The sequence below is a fragment of the Pezoporus wallicus genome, unplaced genomic scaffold (genome assembly GCF_028554395.1).
Source record: "Pezoporus wallicus isolate ANWC-B61680 ecotype Strahan unplaced genomic scaffold, APGP_CSIRO_Pwel_v1 contig_12209, whole genome shotgun sequence".
Lineage (NCBI taxonomy): Eukaryota > Metazoa > Chordata > Aves > Psittaciformes > Psittacidae > Pezoporus > Pezoporus wallicus.
The window spans coordinates 1,104-7,582 of NW_026641596.1; the positions used below are offsets into that span (position 1 = coordinate 1,104).

At 56.8% G+C, this 6,479-nt stretch overlaps 1 long non-coding RNA gene across 1 annotated transcript; it reads left to right on the plus strand.

Annotated features, from left to right (window-relative positions):
• The first annotated feature begins 435 nt into the window (after window positions 1-435).
• On the plus strand, window positions 436-5,231 carry LOC130607429 (uncharacterized). The gene is made up of 3 exons (XR_008974264.1): window positions 436-542; window positions 1,059-1,131; window positions 5,159-5,231. It is a non-coding gene; the product is annotated as an uncharacterized LOC130607429 (long non-coding RNA).
• Window positions 5,232-6,479: the final 1,248 nt, after the last annotated feature.

Consider the following 6,479-nt stretch of genomic DNA (forward strand, 5'->3'; position numbering starts at 1 on the left):
CTGGGATGCAGTGGGAGGCACTGGGATGCACTGGGATGAACTGGGAGCTCACTGGGATGAACTGGGATGAACTGGGATGCACTGGGAGGCACTGGGAGGGCACTGGGATGAACTGGGATGCACTGGGAGGTCCCTGGGAGGCATTGGGATGCACTGGGATCTCACTGGGCTGAACTGGGAGGTCACTGGGATGCACTGGGATGAACTGGGATGAACTGGGATGCACTGGGAGGCACTGGGAGCTCACTGGGATGCACTGGGAGGCACTGGGAGGCACTGGGAGCTCCCTGGGGTCGCCCCTCCGCTGTCCGGATCCCTTTAGGACCCAGCGGAGTCGCGGTCGGCCGCCAGCCCCGCCTCCCCCGTCCATAAAAGGTCATGCCGCGGAGGAGGCGTGGCCTAACCGCCTCCCTTGAAGCTCCGCCCTCCGCCGCCAACGTCACTTCCGCCCCTGCGGCGGCGGCAGCGGAAGGGGGGACCCCGCGGCGCGCCGGGGGCGGGGCCTCTTCGGCGTGAGGGAGGCGGCGATGGCGGAGCCGCGGGTGCGGGTCCCGTTGGGATCTATGGGGTTCTGTGGGGCGCTATGGGGCTCTATGGGGCGCTGTGGGGCTCTATGGGGCGCTATGGGGCTCTGTGGGGCTGAGGAAGGGTTTGGGGCGTGGAAGGAGGGAGGGGGGATTCGGGTGGACGCGGCCACGTGGGCTGCCGGTAACGGGGCGGGGGTTCTATGGGGCTCTATGGGGTTCTGTGGGGCCGGCAACGGGGCGGGGGTTCTATGGGGCTCTATGGGGTTCTGTGGGGCCGGCAACGGGGCGGGGGTTCTGTGGGGCTCTATGGGGTTCTATGGGGCCGGTAACGGGGAGGGGGTTCTATGGGGCTCTATGGGGTTCTCTGGGGCCGGTAACGGGGCGGGGGTTCTATGGGGCTCTATGGGGTTCTATGGGGCCGGTAACGGGGCGGGGGTTCTATGGGGCTCTATGGGGTTCTGTGGGGCCGGTAACGGGGCGGGGGTTCTATGGGGCTCTATGGGGCCGGTAACAGGGTTGGCGGTACCGCAGGTGCTGGTGATCGATGGGCGCGGGCACCTCCTGGGGCGGCTGGCGGCGATCGTGGCCAAGCAGGTGCTGCTGGGTGAGTGAGGGGGTGAACGGGGCGTTAATGGGGTTTAATGGGGGGAGCGGGGCCTAAAGGGGGTGAATGGAGCTTAACAGGGCTTTAATGGGGGTGAATGGGGTTCTAAAAGGGCTTCAATGGGGGTGATTGGGGCTTAAAAGGGCTTCAGTGGGGGTGATTTGGTCTAAAGGGGCTTCAATGGGGGTGAATGGGGTCTAAAAGGGCTTCAATGGGGGTGAATGGGGTCTAAAAGGGCTTCAATGGGGGTGAATGGGGCCTAAAGGAGCTTTAATGGGGGTGAATGGGGCCTAAAGGAGCTTTAATGGGGGTGAATGGGGTCTAAAAGGGCTTGAATGGGGCCTAAAGGGGCTTCAGTGGGGGTGAATGGGGCCTAATGGGGGTGAATGGGGCGTAAAGGGGCTTTAATGGGGGTGAATGGGGTCTAAAAGGGCTTCAATGGGGGTGAATGGGGGTAAAAGGGCTTTAATGGGGGTGAATGGGGCTTCAATGGGGGTGAATGGGGCCTAAAGGGGCTTTAATGGGGGTGAATGGGGTCTAATGGGGGTGAATGGGGTCTAAAAGAGTTACAGTGGGGGTGAATGGGGTCTAAAAAGGCTTTAGTGATGATGAATGGGGCCTATAAAGGGTTTAAAGGGGGGTGAATGGGGCCTAAAGGGGCTTCAATGGGGGTGAATGGGGGTAAAAGGGCTTTAATGGGGGTGAATGGGGTTTAAATGGGGGTGAATGGGGGCTAAAAGGGCTTCAATGGGGGTGAATGGGGCCTAAAGGGGCTTTAATGGGGTTTAAATGGGGGTGAATGGGGCCTAAAAGGGATTCAATGGGGGTGAATGGGGCTTAATGGGGTTTTAATGGGGGTGAATGGGGCTTAATGGGGGTGAACGGGGCTTAAAGGGGCTTTAATGGGGGTGAATGGGGGCTAAAAAGGCTTTAATGGAGATGAATGGGGCCTAAAGGAGCTTTAATGGGGGTGAATGGGGCCTAAAAGGGCTACAATGGGGGTGAATGGGGCTTTAATGGGGGTGAATGGGGTTTAAATGGGGGTGAATGGGGCCTAAAAGGGCTTCAATGGGGGTGATTGTGCCTAAAGGGTTTTCAATGGGGGTGAATAGGGCCTAAAGAGATTTTAATGGGGGGGAATGGGGTTTTAATGGGGTTTAATGGGGTGAACGGGGCCTAAAGGGGTGAATGGAGCTTAACGGGGTTTTACTGGGGGTGAATGGGGGGGAACGGGGCTTTAATGGGGTTTAAATGGGGGGGAATGGGGGCAACGGGGCCTAACGGGGCTTTACTGGAGTTTAAATGGGGGTGAATAGGGCTTAATAGGGGGTGAATGGGGCCTAAGAGGGTTTAATGGGGGTCAGTGGGGCCTAAAGGGGCTTTAATGGGGGTGAAGGGGGGGGAATGGGGCTTTAATGGGGGTGAATGGGGCCTAATGGGGTCTCCAAGGGCTTTAATGGGGTGAATGGGCCGTAATGGGGTCTTAACGGGGCTTTAATGGGGGTCAATGGGGTGTTAATGGGGTTTAAGAGTTAAAGAGGATCTGAAGGGGGTTTAATGGGGTTTTGGGGGTCTTAAAGGGGTGTAAGGAGGAGTTAAAATGGGTTTAATGGGGGGTTAAAGGGATCTAAAAGGGGTTAATGGGGTTGAATGGGTTTTAATGGGGTTTGAAGAGGTTTTAATGGGGTTAAATGGGGAGGTTTGGGGTTCTAATGGGGGTCAGTGGGGTCTAAGGAGTTCCAATGGGGTTTTAGGGGTGCCAATGGGGTTTAAGGGGTTCCAGTGGGGCTTAAGGGGTTCCAGTGGGGCTTAAGGGCTTTCCAGTGGGGTCTAAGGAGTTCCAATGGGGTTTAAGGGGTTCCAATGGGATTTTAGGGTTTCTAGTGGGGTGTTAGGGGTTCCAATGGGGTTTAAGGGGTTCCAATGGGGTTTTAGGGCTTCCTATAGGGTTTTAGGGTTTTCAGTGGGGTTTAAGGGGTTTCCAGTGGGGTCTAAGGAATTCCAATGGGGTTTAAGAGGTTCCAATGGAGTTTAAGATGTTCCAATGGGGTTTAAGGGGTTCCAATGGGGTTTTAAGGGTTTCCAGTGGGGTTTAAGGGATTCCAATGGACTTTAAGGGGTTCCAATGGGGTTTAAGAGGCTCCAATGGAGTTTTAGGGGTTTCCAGTGGGGTTTAAGTGGTTCCAATGGGGTCTAAGAGGTTCCAGTGGGGTTTAAGGGGTTTCAATGGGGTTTTAAGGGTTTCCAGTGGGGTCTAAGGGGTTCCAATGGGGTTTTAGGGCTTCCAATAGGGTTTTAGGGTTTTCAGTGGGGTTTAAGGGGTTTCTAGTGGGGTCTAAGTTATTCCAATGGGGTTTAAGAGGTTCCAGTGGAGTTTAAGGGGTTCCAATGGGGTTTCAGGGGTTCCAGTGGGGTTTAAGAGGTTCCAATGGAGTTTAAGAGGTTCCAATGGAGTTTAAGGGGTTCCAGTGGGGTTTAAGGGGTTCCAATGGGGTTTAAGGGGTTCCTATGGAGTTTAAGGGATTCCAATGGGGTTTACGAGGTTCCAGTGGACTTTAAGGGGTTCCAATGGGGTTTAAGAGGTTCCAATGGGGTCTAAGGGGTTCCAGTGGGGTTTAAGAGGTTCCAATGGGGTTTTAAGGGTTTCCAGTGGTGTTTAAGGGGTTCCAATGGGGTCTAAGGGGTTCCAATGGGGTTTTAGGGCTTCCAATAGGGTTTTAGGGTTTTCAGTGGGGTTTAAGGGGTTTCCAGTGGGGTCTAAGGAATTCCAATGGGGTTTAAGAGGTTCCAATGGAGTTTAAGAGGTTCCAATGGAGTTTAAGGGGTTCCAGTGGGGTTTAAGGGGTTCCAATGGGGTCTAAGGGGTTCTGTTGGGGGTCAGTGCCCCCCCCGGCGCTGGGATGACCCCCAGGTCCGGAGCCTCGCGGCCATGAGCGCGGCCTCATGCACCTCCAGCTGAGCGCAATGGGGGGGGGGCACGGGGGGGGGGGGGTGGCAGCGGTGAAGTGGCCCCCCCATTGCCTTTTGTGACCCCCATTATTTTTTGTGCCCCCCCATATCCCCCCCCATTGCCTTCTGTGACCCCTATTATCCTTTGTGCCCCCCTATATCCCCCTTATTGCCCTTTGTGACCCCCATTGTCCTTTGTGCCCCCCATATCCCCCCCATTGCCTTTTGTGACCCCCATTGTCCCTTGTGCCCCCCCATATCCCCCCCCATTGCCTTTCGTGACCCCCATTGTCCTTTGTGCCCCCCCATATCCCCCCCATTGCCCTTTGTGACCCCCATTGTCCTTTGTGCCCCCCCATATTCCCCCCATTGTCCTTTGTGACCCCCATTGTCCTTTGTGCCCCCCCATATCCCCCCCATTGTCCTTTGTGACCCCCATTATCCTTTGTGCCCCCCCATATCCCCCCCATTGCTTTTTGTGACCCCCATTGTCCTTTGTGCCCCCCCATATCCCCCCTATTGTCCTTTGTGACCCCCATTGTCCTTTGTGCCCCCCCATATCCCCCCCATTGCCTTTTGTGACCCCCATTGTCCTTTGTGCCCCCCATATCCCCCCCATTACCCTTTGTGCCCCCCCTTATCCCCCCCATTGCCTTTTGTACCCCCCCATATTCCCCCCCGTTGCCCTTTGTGCCCTCCATTACCCTTTGTGCCCCCCCTTATCCCCCCATTGCCTTTCTACCCCCCCATATCCCCCCTCCATTGCCCCTTATACTCCTCCATTACCCTTTGTGCCCCCCCATTACCCTTTGTGCCCCCCCTGTTATCCCTTGTACCCCCCCCATTGCCCCTTGTGTCACCCCCATATCCCCCCCCATTGCCCCTGGTGTCCCCCCCATATCCCCCCCATTATCCTTTGTGTCCCCCCATTGCTCTCTGTACCCCCCCATATCCCCCCCATTGCCCCCTTTGTGCCCCCCCACCCCCTAATCCCCCCATTGCCCCCTTTGTGCCCCCCCACCCCATATCCCCCCCATTGCCCCTTGTGCCCCCCATATCCCCCCCATTGCCCCCCCAGGCCGCCGCGTGGTCGTCGTTCGCTGCGAGGGCATCAACATTTCCGGCAACTTCTACCGCAACAAACGTGAGTGGCCCTATGGGGGGGGGGGGAACCCCCCTTTGACCCCCCCAAACCCCCTTTGACCCCCCCAAAACCCTCTTAACCCCCCAAACCCCTTTTAACCCCCCCAAACCCCTCTTAACCCCCCCAAGCCCCCTTTGACCCCCCCAAACCCCTCTTAACCCCCCCAAACCCCTTTTAACCCCCCCAAAACCCCCCTTTGACCCCCCCAAAACCCTCTTAACCCCCCAAACCCCTTTTAACCCCCCCAAGCCCCCTTTGACCCCCCCAACCCCCCCAAACCCCTTTAAACCCCCCCAACCCCCTCTTAACCCCCCCAAGCCCCCTTTGACCCCCCCAAACCCCTCTTACCCCCCCCAAACCCCTTTGACCCCCCCAAACCCCCTTTGACCCCCCCAAACCCCCTTTACCCCCCAAACCCCTCTTGACCCCCCAAACCCCCTTTGACCCCCCCAAACCCCCTTTTACCCCCCCAAACCCCTCTTAACCCCCCCAAACCCCTCTTAACCCCCCAAACCCCTTTTAACGCCCCCAAACCCCTTTTAACCCCCCCAAGCCCCCTTTAATCCTCCTCTTTAACTCCCCTAAAACCCCTTTAACCCCTTTTAAACCCCCTTTTCACCACGCAAAACCCCCTTTAACCCCCCCTAAACCCCCCCCAACCCCACTTTAAACCCCCCAAGGCCCCTTTCACCCCCAAACTCTCTTTAACCCCCTTTAAACCCCCTTTTCACCCACCCAAAACCCCCTTTAACCCCCTCTTTAACCCCCCAAACCCCCTTCAACCCCCAACCCCCCTTCAAGCCCCCTTTAACTTGCCCCAAACCCTCTTTAACCCCCCCAACCCCCCTTTAAAACCCCCCTTTAACCCCCCCAACCCCCCTTTAACACTTCCAACCCCCGTTTAAACCCCCCTTTAACCCGCCAAGCCTCCTTTAACCCCTTTAAACCCCCTTTTAACCCCCCAAACCCCCTTTAACCCCCCCTTTAAACCCCCTTTAACCACCCAAAACCCCCCATTAACCCCCCCAAACCTCCTTCAAGCCCCCTTTAACTCCCCTTAACCCCTTTAAACCCTCTTTTAACCCCCCAAGCCCCCTTTAACCCTCCTTAACCCCTTTTAACCCACTTTTAAGCCCCCAACCCACTTTTACCCCCCCTTAACCCCTTTAAACCCCCCAAACCCCCTTCAACCCCCCCAAACCCCCTTTAAACCCCCCTTTAACCCCCCAAGCCTCCTTTAACCCATTTAAACCCC